Genomic DNA, 15202 nt, shown 5'->3' on the forward strand with positions numbered 1-15202 from the left:
CAGAGAGCGAGAGAGAGAGGGAGAAAGGTGGAGAGTACGAGAAGGAGATTGAAGAAAGAAAAGTAAAAAAAAAAAAGCCACGTCCGATGACGAACCATTGTGCCGCTGCTGCACCACGATGCCATTAATTACACTCAGTCTGCTCTGTGGTAGACATTCAGATCAAAGGTCATGCATAGATAATCCGAAGAGGGGAGTGCGGTGCAATAGTGCAAATAAAACCCTATAAAAAATAATCTGACATCGCCTGGCTCACTTGGCAGCCACACACAGACGCAAATCGGGGACAGGGGAGAAAAACAGAGGGGGTAAAACGCATGCAACTGGACGCCAAAAATATGGACGGACACACACTCAGAGAGAGAGAGAGAGAGAGAGAGGGAGAGAGTGAGCATCACCTACCAGGTTCCTGTTGAGAAGAGCTCCCAAGATGCTACCAGCCTGCGACCGTGTAACGGCACATTACTGCGAAGCGATACGCGGGGGGAAAATAATGCAAAGATGCGAGAAGACGCACAGACATAGGCTGCCGGAGGAGAGCGGGGCGAGCGTGTGTGTGTGTGTGTGTGTGTGCTCAGAGCGCTCAAAACAAAAGGACCATTTTTATCGACTTTCTTGTCACGTTAGAAAAAGGTCGGAAAGTGCATAAATAAGCCAAAAGGTGTCGTAGAAAAAAAAGGAGAGGGGAGAGGGGTTAGGTGTTCCCTCTCCTCTTGATCCGGGGGCTGTATTGTGTGTGTCTGCCTGGTCTCTGCTCAGTCCGTGTCTCCTGTCGCTGTGTGTGGCTGATTGGTGCTGAGGTGAGGAAGCAGGGATGTGGACACCTACTGATCATTGGCTGGAAATTACTATAGAAACACTCGGGAGGTGGGAGGGATGGATGGCTCAGGGCGCCCTACAGGGAGAAAAATATCTGCTGGAAATATCTGCGTCTTGCAACCTTATAGTGGCCTCTTTCATAAAATATATTTTTTAATACAATTCTTTTATGACGAGGCATTTAGGGAGGAAGGAAGGAAGGGGGGGTTGTCATTTGCCAGATACGTCTTTTAATAAGGATTGGGGAAACTTGTCAAATTAATTTGAATGGAGCTGAGCTGTGATTAAGATAAAATGCCTCCGCCGGGTTGTTTTCTCCCCCCCCCTCTCTCTCTCCGTCCAGCGACAGCCATAATTACTAAGACCTCCGGGATTCATCACCATTATAAATCCCGCCTGCTGGCCACCCATGCCTACAGCTCCCACAGGCTGACAACACTCGGGCACGCATGGCACATTTATTCCACGAGCTCCCATGTGTGACACCGTGCGTTCATTCATGTTGAAGCCTATAAGCTTTTTAGTTAAAATAATTATGACTCCAATCAACGTTGCGGATTATTTTCCCCCCACATCAGCATTTATCTACGAGCCTCAGGGTGTAGTTTAGAAAAGAAAAAGTTAACATAGGACCATCACCTCTGTAACTCCACTGAGTCCACCCAGTGTTGATTGGCTGTAATATTACTTTACATACTTTTACCACACGCAATTCTGTAGTAATACAACAAGAGAATAATAAAAATGGCGTAATTAAGTCATTATAAACTCATTAGAAGCTGATACAAACCTATTTTACATTAGGATAGCCTTTTTTTGGTACCATCCTATGAAATGAGGCATGAGACTAATGGCTTTATTAATGGTTAATAAATCACTTTGTAATGCAGTTATCAGCCATAATAATAGTTTTGTGTTGCCTCATTGTGAAAAACTAATCCTTTCTATTTGGTAATAATGCAGTTGTAAATGTTGGCAATCCCTTTGTAAATGCTTCTTGGTTTTCTCTCTTTCTGATAAGAAATCAAGTCTGAAGTTACACATGTTTATTAAAGATTAATACAGGGTTTTAATCCAACAAGTCTGTAGTTTTGAAGGTTAATAAGTTTAATAGATTTTGGTCCAGATCGTCTACCCAGTCAAAAAGATTTATCTGTTATGTTCCAGAAGCCCAAAATTGAATTGATTGACCCTTTTTTGTCGGACCAAGCGTACAAACCCCAACAATGTTTGATTTCATATAATAGAAAACCAAGAATAGCAGCAAATATTCACATCTGGAGCCAGAACAGAAACTAAAACCAGTGATTTTTGGGGATATTTCTTTGCAGATTATTTTTTCCATCAATCGACTAATAAATCAATTGCTCAATCATTTCAACTGCACATGACACACCACTTAAAATGACATGTCACAGAGGAATAAACAATCCCTGCATTGCTTCTACTTTCAGACAGGTTTAGGTGTAAGTAAACAAACTGACAGCTACACTGACACATTTTTAAGTCATACAGCCCCTCTAGGTGAGCTGTGTGACACAGGCCTATAGGCTGCTAAAGGCTACACTTTAATGAATTTATTGAGAGCTGGCAATAGATAGGACTGAGAAAAACCAAGGACTTCTACCTTAAACGTTTTACAATCTTTTGTAAATATCTGTTCAGACCTGACTTCAGAATTAACAAGTGACTGTTTTGTAATTGAGATATCCTCAGTTCATTTTCCAAGATTCTACTTATTATATTAAAAATAAAACACACACAAATGGTGAGGAGGAGTATAAATGCTGAAATTCACTGATACATCATTAAAGATGCTGAACTCGTAACCATTCGTTATGCGGTCCTGTATTTTGATGACTGAGTCGACACGCTGCCACACCTACAAAACACCTGTTCACACCCACAAATTACCTGACTCAAAAAGAACTGAAATGTCCTCTTCTTCATTCAACAGCTGTCAAATGATCAATCTCTTAACAGCTGTCAATCATTGTAGGCATGGTGATGTACCAACTTGGAAAGACTTTTGAGGGGCGCAACAGATACTTGTCACTGAAGTCCCTAAGCAGCAGTGGTGTGTGTAGGACCATGGTGTAGGATTTAGTGGCATCTTTATATATATTATATCCAAATTCTGCCAACAGATCATCCAAAATGTTACAGACCTTTAACAGAGCACTAACAACAGCAGTAGGTGTTAAAGTATAAGGTGAGTTGGGTTTGGATTTAGGTTTAGATTGGTAGGGTAATGACTAGTTGTATCTATCAACCCACCCCACTGTCCTCCTTTGAGCTGTGATTACTTTATATCTTTTTTAATCTATCAATGTGAAGTCATAGTAAGTACTAGTTAACACACTCCGATTTTAGTGTTCGGTGCAGGCACACTTTGGTCAGAAGCATTTTGTTTTCAGTTGCAGACATGAAATGAGAGATGATGAGACATAGCATCTTTTTTCATTTCTTTACAGTTTTTACAGTCATTCCCTCCAGAAACTAACTTCACACCATGTACACACTGATGTAAACTTAAAGGTTTCTGGACAAAGATTGTTGTCTCATTCCCAGGTCGTTAAATATCAACGCTTTGGGTTGCCAAAGTGTCTGTATTTGATGACCTGGGAATGAGATTCAACAATCCATTATCTTTCTCCAGAATGACTGACCTCAGAGTACTTATGTGCATAAAAACAAACTTAGTGTCTCGATGGACAGCTGTGGATGAACCATCTATTGTAATTAGAGAGGCCAGAGTACCTTTAATCCCCACCAGTTGTCACCATGGCTTTTTCCACCTTTCTTCCTCATAAACTCTTACTTTGGAGGACATCTCTTATATGATTTTCTTTGGTCCTCAAACTGAAATAAAATCATCATCTTTCATCCTGTTGTTGTTGTTTTGTCCAGTTTATGTGAATGGTTTTCTTCTGTCTTTATCATTTTGTAGTGCCCCTTACGCACTACAATAAAAGCACATGTCCTTTTGACACAACAAAAAGTTTTTTTTTTTTGCAGGAAGGAGTTTATGAATACATTGTTTGTCTGGACGTTTGTTTAAAAAAATTGATAAATCAGAACTTTTGTTCTTAGGTGCGATTGACAGTTACATTAAAAAAAGGGGGAACCATTCTTGAAGCGTTATTTTCCTCAGTATCAGACCCTCTGTATCTGTGTGAGTGGAAGCTCCTCTGTCTGAAAATCATTTTATCTTCCAGGCGATAATAGCCCCCAGGGGAAATCTGCCTAGGTGGTCCTAACCTCTGTCTGCAGAGCCACGGCAGTATGCGAGTTTCTAGCAGTGGGAGGCATGAACCCTCATGGCAGGCCTTTGTTCCTGTCTGCATGCTCCTGCGTCGCTCCCCGTGCGTCTACTCCTCCCCCCCGTTTCCCTGGGCTTTCAACTAAACTCAGAGGAGTAATTAATAACCATGACCCCAGATTTAAACGTAGCCCGCATTTAGTCGATGGAAATAGAATCACGGAGGAGTGAAGTCATAAGACATGGGTGTTTGAGGGGTGATGGTGTGAATCCATTGATTCATCTGTCTCAATTTGATCTGAGCACTGTGCTCACATCTGTCAGGAGAAAGACAGTGAAGATATGAGGAACATTGATACATCCAGTCAGCTTTTCTGTTCTATAAAGACCCTGCAACCCCAGAATTAACAGCTGATTTGATCAAATGAGTAAAGAAGAAGATAAATAAATAAAAAGCTTCTGGAATGGAAAGTGGAAATCCCCCATACCCCCACTTGTTATTTTAAGCACACTGTATATTTTCCTGTTGGAAAATGTTTTGAGGCCCCAGACACTTGCAGGATGTATAGATCTTTGTATGCAAGCAAAGGAAACCACAACAGAGTCACAATTGCTTCTCAGTGGAATTATGAAAAAAAAATCTGACCAGGAAAAAGGGAGGAGCACGACTGCGTCTCCTGGAGGTGCTTATGATGGGCTCACACAGACTGTTGTGGTAAACAGCATTCCTCTGAGGCCTTTAAAGCATGAAGAGAAAGACACAGACAGAAAGAGTGTGAAAAGAGACTGAGAGAGAGGCAGAGAGAGAGAGAGAGTGGGGCAACTTGGGAAAATAAACAGTATGAGATTATGGGTTTGGCAGTGATGCGCCACAGTGCAGCAGCAACCTTGGCAGTATTTATTTAGAAACCTGCCTCATTTCCTCCTGCAGGTTGTAATGCATGGTGCCCTCACCTCGCACACATTAGCCTTTTGCTGTGATTTGATGTGTATCACCCGGTTTTACGCAGCTTTCCTCGGATACAGTCGAGCGCTCCCTCCTCCCTTTGCCGTCGTCTGCTAATTGGAGTGTATAGAGCACCCTTAATTATCCAGTTAGTAGCTTCGCTGAAAGAAAGCAGACTCCTGGCACACAGTCTGGTACAGATGACAGCACACACAATCACTTCCACAGAAAAACCTCAAGTAACGTGAATAGAAAGTACTGTGTCTTCATGTAGGCTACATGGATAAAAGCTGACAGTCATATTCTGTAGGTGTACCTGCTTTTAAAACTTTCTTCAGATAGAAGGAATGACACTGGAGATTTCTGGTGATATTATTTCTGTCTCTTTCCGTTTTTTTTATTTTTATTTTAGCACATCATGCACCAACCAATGTAAGATTTACATTCCCCCTCCCCAATCTTCCGATTAATCCATCACTTTATATAAGTGTATTACATAAGTGGCATTTTTAGGTCTGCTTTCTTCGAGGCCTGGAATCTCTAGCATACCTGGTCAATAACACAAATCAGTTTATATATTTATTTGAATGTGTTTAGTTTATTGATCAGCTGCCTTTGTCAATGCAGGATTCAGCAGTGGTGGAAATAGCATTCAGTGCTTTTTCTAAAGTAAAAGTAGCAATACGACTATGTCAAATACTCCATACCAGGGTGTAGGATTTAGTGGCACCTAAAGTTGAAGTTGCAGACCACAACCAACTGAATACTGCTGGTGTAGTATTTGACGACCAGGGAATGAGAACAAGCTCTGGCCGTAAAACTTGCAAAAAACATGAAAGTCCCTTTCTACAGCGTATTAGGTTCGGTTTGTCCGTTCTGGGCTACTGTAGAAACATGGTGGTTCAACATGTTGAAATCCATAGAAGGTGCCCCATGGCATTTGTCGATGAAAAATGGCTCATTCTAAGGTAACGCTGTTTTCTGCTTCAAAGACGGGATATCCGAACAGTAGGGTTGCAGGTGACAAAGGTAATCAGCTGGAATTAAAAGCGACTGTACCGCCCCCACAATCAATATTTGCTCTGACCTGTGACAGGGTTGTCTGGCTCCATGAATGTAAACACTCAGACAATAATGATCCTCCTACAGTGTCAGATGGTATTAAACACCCAGAGACAATAAACAGCACTATGTTGTAGTGGAAGAGTTAAATGTCTATACAATGTTAAACTGTGCTTTGTTGGAAATCAATGTCAAATAGAGTTGAATGTTCTCTTGTTGTGGCGGCTGTGAGCCAACTCCCACTGCAACAAATTAGTGTCACTGATCAAAGGCTGAGAAACCTTTACTGGCCTGCGACTCCTTTATTAGGTCCCAAAAGTTTTTATCCTTGAAATTGAGAATTACTTTTTTATTTCAAAAGGGAACACCAAATTGATTTTATAGAAATAATGATGCATTTCACACCTGTTCATTTTTTAAAGGATCAGTGTGTAGGATATAGTTCCATCTAGTGGTGCAGTTGCAGATTGCAATTCCCTCGCTTTTCCCTCCTCTTCCACATGCGAAGGAGAAACTATGGTGACCGCAAACTGCACCGGTGTTTAGTTTGTCTGTTCTGGGTTACTGTAGAACCATTGTGGTTCAACATGGAATACAACCTACAGCGTCTGTACATATAAAATGCTCATTCTTAAGTAACAAAAACACAATGATTCTTATTTCCAGGTGATTATACACAGCTGTATGTATACTATATTCCATTTCTGCCAATAGATCCTCAGAAATGTTATACCTTGGACCTTTAAGTCATATACATTTACCACAAACTCATCAAGAGACCTCACTGGGGTGCCAAGGCCCTATGTTGAGAAACTCTTCCTTTAAAAATTTAAAAAAGTTTTCAGGCAAATCTGTCATCTTTCCTTTAAACACTGAGGCAGCTACCCAGTTAAAAACAAACTGTTGAACAAACATTGGAATTTATCAGTCATTCAACTTCAAGTGTCCCTCTTCTTGAACTAGGGCTGGGGACGCTTTTGTTTTCGTGCTAATATGTGCAAACACAGTTGCCATGCTTATCTGTCAGTGCGGGTGGGCAAACAGCTTCGGCAAACACAAACATCTTGGAAGCACCCGGTTAAGTCCATGAGTCACATTCAGGATGGGACTCAGTTTTAAGCAGTTCACACCACATTGTGCTTGCACTCACACTTGTCAGACTTTGATGTTTACATGTGGACATCATATCTCTGCTGCCCTGCTAATGGAAGCTGTAGTAGTGGTTTTACTCTTATACAACAACAACTGGTAACAAAGCTGTTGAAATTTTGCTGTTGAATTTGTTTAATTTAGAATCAAATCCAAATCTACCTAAGAATTTTATTAATTTATATCAAAATGCCATTTACAACTGCTATAGGTGTACAGCCAGAGTGCACTGGAATGACGCTCCACTGCTTTTTTTCTCTCCAGTTGAGGAAATAGAATATTTGAAGTTGAAACTAAAATTAATGTACATTTTTGCAGAGGCTTTTATTGCCTTTAATCAATGGTGACAGTAGATGGACCACAGGTTGGACTTGAGGCTGTGGCAGGGGCTCAGCTCTGGTACATGGGACACCAGCACTGCCAGGTGAGCTATCCGGGTGCCCCAAGCTTTTTTAAGTACTTGAAAATCCAGTCATCACTTAAGTGTATGCAAGAGAACAAAAAAACCAAAACAAGTATAAAGGTCAAAGTTGTCATATTGACATTTAAGGTGTGTTGACTGATTCACACAAGGTCAACTCATGCACTGAACAAGAAAACACCTTAAAAGTTGCTGGTGACCTCTGCTAACCTTTGAGCAGCACAGTGAATTCAATAATTAGAATTTCTATAGCCAGCTAATGTTAACTACTGAAGATGAAAAGGCAGCCAGACATCCTTTTATTCATCATTCACTCTTCTAATGGTTTTGTTATTTGTGATGTATTAGAAACATTACAAAGCCAGACTGTTAAACTTGGCAAAAAGGAAATGAAAGCTTGCTTGGCTACACTTTCATAGTCCATTTGACCGTGTGGTCAGTGATAGGTGACTATCGTCTAATGTATGTAAACCTGCCACCATAGGAACATTGGATACATAACCTTTAAAACAAGGCATAACTTAATACCAGGTGTAAATGGTCTTAATGACACACTTAACACAACACTTAAGAGTGCTGTCTGCTCTCTCTATATATAACAAATATAACACATATTCCAGTTCACAGCTACTTTCACCTGGAGTACAAAACCTTTTACCTAATGCTTGGTGGTAAAATTGTCAGACATAAAATTTAAAACACCTCCTGTTCAGTCCTGTTGTATTATGCCTTTAGGCTCATACAGATGATTTTCTACCTTCCAATAAGAGTGCATTTTCCAATATATGGTCTAACTAACGTCCAAGAGTACAAGTGTCTGGATGAACTATATGGTTCAGATCTAACAATGGATACAAGATAGACAAGCTGCTACGACCACAAATGTTTGGGCTATAGAGACAGAGAAACAGGCAGGCAGGCAGGCAGGTAGAGAGACATGACACCCACTTATCAGAGTGATCATTATATCAATATTACGTGAAATGACTACAACTTTTTATATTTCTTTCACAGAACTGTCAAACAAAACTAGCCTCTATTTATCAGCATGTTGATTCAACCTCTAAGCCGTAGCCTTGGCTTTGACAAAGTCCACAATGGCAGATGCTGAATCTGTCTCCTGCACAATAGCAGTGCAAAAATCAATGTAATAGAGCAAAACAGTCTCAAACAACTATGACAGTGAATGAGCTCCGCGTTGCAGTAACACGAAGCACAACTCATGAAAGTATTCGAGACACAGTGTGGAGAAGTCAGTGTCTTTGATTGTGTTATTTAAAAGGCATCTGTGTATAAACAGCTGCCTATCTATGTATTCTCAAGATGAGCTTTATTGTGACAGCAAGTATTTTTTAAGTAGTTCCTGCCAGGTAACATGGAACTGCATGCACTTTTTAAGTGATGCAAGATGCAGGATAACTGAGGACAGATCTGCCAAAATGTATTCAACTCATCTAGTATTAAACTGACCTGTTTTCACTTATAAACTGTCTGAACTGAGTTTTAGGCCATAAGTGCTTGACATTTTAATATGTCACATCTCCTGTTCAATTCATTCAAAATTTAAACTGCAGGTTATACAAAATGTGAAGAATTGAAAAATTAGTTTGTGGTAGCCTCCCTAGCATACAGCAGCATAGGCTTTTTTCTTCCTAGTTGCTATATCTTCAGTTGTCCCAAAAGAATATCAGTCTGTGACTGAAGATCTACAGTGTACTGAACTGTACTATTTTGGTTTTTGTATTGTGTTTTCTTACCATGTGGCTACCAATGAGTGCTGCTTTAGATTGCAGTAAAAAAAAAAAAATGTGTAGCCTTGGTCAGTACATTGTCATCTTCTATTTACACTGCATTACATGTAATATTTGGCAGTAAAGTTCGGTCACGCTCAGATTGTGCTCATGGTCTAATTGTCACTGATGACTGATGATATAAATAATAATATCTAAACCTGCAATAACTGACTTCATTTTGACCACTGAGGAGCAGCGGAAACAAGTTATGAACACAACACTGATATATCATCACATTTTTATTCAAGCTTGTTAGTGAACAGCTGTATATTCAAACATCCAGCAGTTACAGAGCAACATTTTCATTTCTGTCCTGTTTCTGGCCACCTGATAAATATAAGTCCAGTATTCACTATCTTTTAACTCTATCAACTGCTGAGGGAAATATCTGGCTCTCTAGCTGCTAAATGCTCTGCTAGGTTCAGCAGCTAGTTGCTGAATGTGTTTTGTGTTTGCCGTTTGGTGCTGAGTAGGTAGTGTACAGTTGGTTTTCAGAGCTTTTTCAATGAAAATAGCTGCCTGTTGTGGTCAAAACAACGAGCTGAAACTCGATCTAAAGCTCCTTAAAGCTGCAGATTCAATTTGTAATTCTCTGTAGGTTCATCACTGTCACGTTTTCAAATTGTCTTTATTATTATAAAAATATCAATTGTAGTGGCTTTACAGTTTTAGTTTTATTCATTTAAAAATGGTTGGCAGTGCCTTTAAATTGTTACTGGTGTGATTACTGCCCTAAGCACATCAAAAGGGGTGCTTGCACATCAATAGCAAAAGATTTTTACATCATATACAACATGATTGTAAAAGCATGGTTCTTTATGCCTTATGTTGCTACCCTTTCACATGTATAACCTGGAAAATATGCAGGCTGACCAACCATGCGAAGTAGACCATGGTAAGACGAAACTGTAAAATATCCCTGGTCAAGCTCAGAGTTGAAATCCAGGTCAGACTCTGCTCCACTTGGTTTAAAAGTTCAGCGCTTAGCCTGAGTCTGGTGTCACCAGCCGTCCAAATGTCATCACCTGTTTCTGAAGGCATTATAATGTGACAATGCGTTGGACATTTCCATGAATTGTGTTTGTTGTGAAAAGGCTCCTGCGACGGACCTGGAATAACCTGCTCAAAATATTCTCTTACATGTCACGCATGTGAAAGGTGTATCCATGTGTTTCCTGGAGCCCTGATGGATAAAAACACAGACCAGGAGCACTTTTACACTCAGTGTCAGTCATTCTGTGAGCATGGAGGGAGGCATCTATAAAACAAACATGGTAGCAGCAGTGGAAGGGCAGAAGTGGCAGGATGGGAACTGCTGCCAGACACATTACAAGGAGCTCTAATGAGGGAGCCCACACTCTCATCCCCCCCACCACCACAGAGGAACGCGAGGCGGGAAGGCGGGAATTAATTGTGAGGGCGATGATGGCGAGCGAGCTGAGGAGCAGGTCATTACTGCACGCCTCCTCCTGGAGCGCCGCGGGCAGAGCGTGGAACGCCACGCTACTTGCACAATTCCCATGATCCCACAGGAGGGGGGGGTGCAGATAGCAGGAGGGGGAATGGAGGGGACACAGAGAAAGAGGAATAGGAAAAGATACTGGAAGAGGGAACGCAGCTTCCTCTTTGTTGTAAACAAAACATGTATCGAGAAATGGCATTAAACATTATTATTATGTAAATCTGGTTTTCATTATCATTTGATAAATGCCTTATACTGTAGACTTGATCTTCATATTCCCTTCTACCACAATAATTGCTAATAATAAACAAATAAAAATGTAACAAAAACATTTTATTTGTACCTTAAGGTGTTTCTTCTTTCACATTTTTCTTACTAATAAATCATCTACTGCAAGCTTGATCATTACTGGACTGAATTTGCAATATGACATTGCATGATGGACACTGTAAAAAACATTACCGGGAAATTGCTCAATAATCAGGTGCGAAGAGAAAAGGCAAAAAAATAATATGACACCTCATAGTTGAAGGAGAACTGAAAAAACCCAGCTTCACATCAAGGTAATGATCAGATTTTCAGGTGCTTCACTCTTCTAATCTGCACACAGTGTAATAACTGACTCTTTGTCATTTCTCTTTGTGTGGTTTGTCGCCCTTATGAAACCTGTGACATCAGATTGAATGCATTGGACACATTGCCCTCTAGTGGATATTCAATGTATGTAATGTATATCACAGCCATAGACAAAAGTGACTCACGTCTATAATTTTTGCTCCTATTATTCTGCAGCAGTTAAATTCAGCAGCAGATGTTAAAGAAGTAAGATTGTTGTTAAATAATTTATGGTGTCCTCTGTGGTTGGGAAGAATCATAGTAGCGTATATCTCCACAGAAATTGTAAAAAACAACAACAACAACATATGCCTAATCATTAGTCCCATGTGAAGTTATAGGGCTGAGACAAATAAATATATCCATGAATTACAAGTATAGGTGAATCCAGGTAAATACATTATTTATTATGGACTTCATTAAATTCATATTGATCACAAGATAAAAGATGTAAATAAAGTGCGACAGATTAAAAAGAAATACATGCTCACATGCAGTCTGTGCAACTGGTGTTATTAGCTGCTGCAAAGTTACATTCTATCCTTAGACATGGAAAATTCATTATGACTCAGTGATTAAATACAAAAACAGAAATACAAGCAAACACCAAGTGACTTATTTCTGCATATACCCCCCCTCCCCTTCCCCATAACCGAAGAGCTTTTTGCGTTATCTTAACTTATAACGAGAGAGCAGAGACACACCTCTTTGATGATGTATTTAACGACCCCATTCAGTGCTTTTCCTTTTTCACTACTTTCATGACTAGAAACCCTAATGAGACCAGTGCTGTTGCCTTGGGGATGGCCAAGCCCATTGCATTAGCACATGAAATCATTTAGGCCATGTCTCCCGGAATAAAAATATCATTATGGTGAAGCTCCCTGTATAAGTGAGCTTAAAGCCCACTGCTGCCAAGTGTGTTTCTTTTTTTTAAAGTATTCCAAGTGCCAGGAAGGGACACCTGGAGACATGACCTAACTGAACTGCTCTCTGGCTTGCTTTGCTGTTGCATGTATGACTTTTAGACAAAAACAACTGCAGTGTGGAGACTTATGTGAAGCAGAATTTAATCAAAAATCAAAGATCTCATACTTACGTTCAGGCATGTACATTATATCATTAGCTATAGAAACAGGCAGGTTTAATGGTCTCCCTGTAGAGGAAAGGCTGTTTGATGCAGGTGAGATTGAAGATAAAGCTCATTTCATGTTGTATTGCTCTGTGTATGATTGGTGATTATATGATGATTTAAATGTCCTTCTCTTCCAGTGAGCTTTTCTGGTTGGATGATTATAAAAAACTTGAGTTTAGGAAGGGAACACTTTTTTGAGAAAGACTGTATTTATATATATTTTTCAAGTCTTTTGTTTGCAATGTAATTTTTATGTAAGTAAAGTTATTGTCTGACAAATGTTTCACCACTGCAACAGTATCTGTATTGTCCTATGTGTCCATGAAGGGTAGACACTGTCACACACAATAAAAAAAAAACACAAACACATAAATTAGAAGTTATACAGACACAGTAATCAGTGAGAGGCCTGGTTTAACCTGTGGTTTTATTAGAATTATTAGTTCTGGTTAACAAAAAAATCAAAAAACAAAACAAAAATGTGAATCTGAGTTTCAAATTTTTGTTGTTTTGTTCATCTTTGAGATTCCTTATTACGAGGTTTTACCAATCGCTCACATGACACAACCTTGACCAGAATACAATCGATTGTGTTCACAGCTTGACCTTACATTAAGGAGGGTCTAGCTCACCCAGCCTACACTTTTATCACAACCACATCAGAGAACTACAAAGCATCACGGCTCTACAAACATCCAGCACTCGATAATCTATGAGTCATCTTGAACCTCTGCTTCTGCAGGATTGTGACTGAAGGTCAAAGGTTAGAGCATATCACACTGATGTGAACACCCTCCCTGCTTGTTGCTTCCAGCAGATTTGTCCTGACACATCTAAAGGATTTATACACCCTACACAGTATCTGCATAGAGATTTTAATCGTTTTTTCATGCCACTTATGTATGCAAATTATTTTATTGGATGATGTATTAGGTGGAGAGGGCTGGAGATAGAGGGAGAAATGGAGTCGAGGACGAGGGGATGAACCAAGGGTTCAAACAGCGATCATTGATGGGTGAAGGCCACAAGGATTTGTGATGAGATGAGGAATCCAGGAAAAGAGCCCCCTATGCCCTCCACCCCCCTGTGGTTCGTATAATGGGGGCTCAGGAGGCTACGAAACTGAAAAGGGTTTTAAGTTGAAGGGATGTGAGATGTGTTTTTAGATTTAGCCCGCTTAATGTGGATGCAGTGTGCTCTAGGAATACTGCTCTATCAAACAGGAGAGAAAGAGGGTTAGACACACCTTTATAAGTTGGAATAGAACATTTGGATGAGAAATATCAATAATATCTTCATTATTTGCACCCCTAAGACAAATCTTAATGTTTCAACGCTCATGTTGTTACACAACAGCCTGCGCAGAAATGCCCACTGAGCCTCCAAATCCACTCTGTCTATTATCTTGTTTGCTTAACTTTATTTGTAGTCTCAAAAATCTCCTTTTAAATGTTTTGCACCCTTGTAAAATGTGCTTACTTGTGTTGACCAAAAAATAGGTTCACACAGGTTTACATGTATGTCTTAAAACAATTAGTCTGGTGCCCATATGTACATTGGAACAGGTTTTGCTTGCTGTAATTGACTCTTGTCCATCAAGAGATCAATTCCTAATATTTCTTTTTCAATGAAAGTAGTGTGAGACCAAAATCAAAAGTCCTTGTTGTGTGCAAAAATATATTCCAAAGTTTATCTAAAGTTAATATGTCTTCAGCGGTCTTATGTTTTTGTCAGATAAACTTTGGAATACATTTGTACACAGAACGAGGACTTTGGATTTTGTCCCCCATGACTTACATTGCAATCATGTTATGAAGAAATTGTTTATTAGCCAGTACAAACATGAGCATGTGAGTATTGTTTTGGGACAGAAACTGTAAACCTATCCTACCTACCTGAAAAAAAGACAAATCTTTTTAACAATTGCCTTTTTTTTCACTGCTGCAGACTTTACACACTTTTCTTTCTTTGCTAAACCACAGACCTCCTACCAACATTTCAATTCACCAGAAATATCTGCAGCAGCACAAAACATGATAATTTATGTAAGTGCTTGTTTGTGTGTTTGAGAGTGGAAGAGGGGTGGGGGGGAGGGGGGCATACCAGGGAGTGCTCGTGTTTGTACGTAAATCATGTCTAACCATATGCTGCCTTCCTCCGCAGCGCACACGCAGCTGAAATTGATCGTCAACAATCTCCTGCTCACAACAGTGTGGGCAGAGGGAGAGCAAGGTCACAGCCAAGGACTTGCCACAATCAGTGATGGGCTGCCGAGGGGGGGCTTATGTGTCACGCCACAGCTGCTACGCTACGTACTCTGAGTCACAAGCACATATTTACTGCTGCAAAACATCACTTTAATTACCTTAATGCCAGACTGTCTCTTCCCGTCTGGATGAATTCTGCTCTGGATGCCTTAATCTGAGCCTAATCTCCATCATCCTCACATACTGTTTTGGGAGTAAAATCATAGCTTTGCCTTTCTTATCTGTTTTTATTTCCTGTCAGGTTTAAGTGTTTTATGGTTCAGCAGTTCAG

The sequence above is a fragment of the Morone saxatilis genome, unplaced genomic scaffold (genome assembly GCF_004916995.1).
Source record: "Morone saxatilis isolate NCDOM2014 unplaced genomic scaffold, NCSU_SB_2.0 Contig17, whole genome shotgun sequence".
NCBI lineage: Eukaryota > Metazoa > Chordata > Actinopteri > Moronidae > Morone > Morone saxatilis.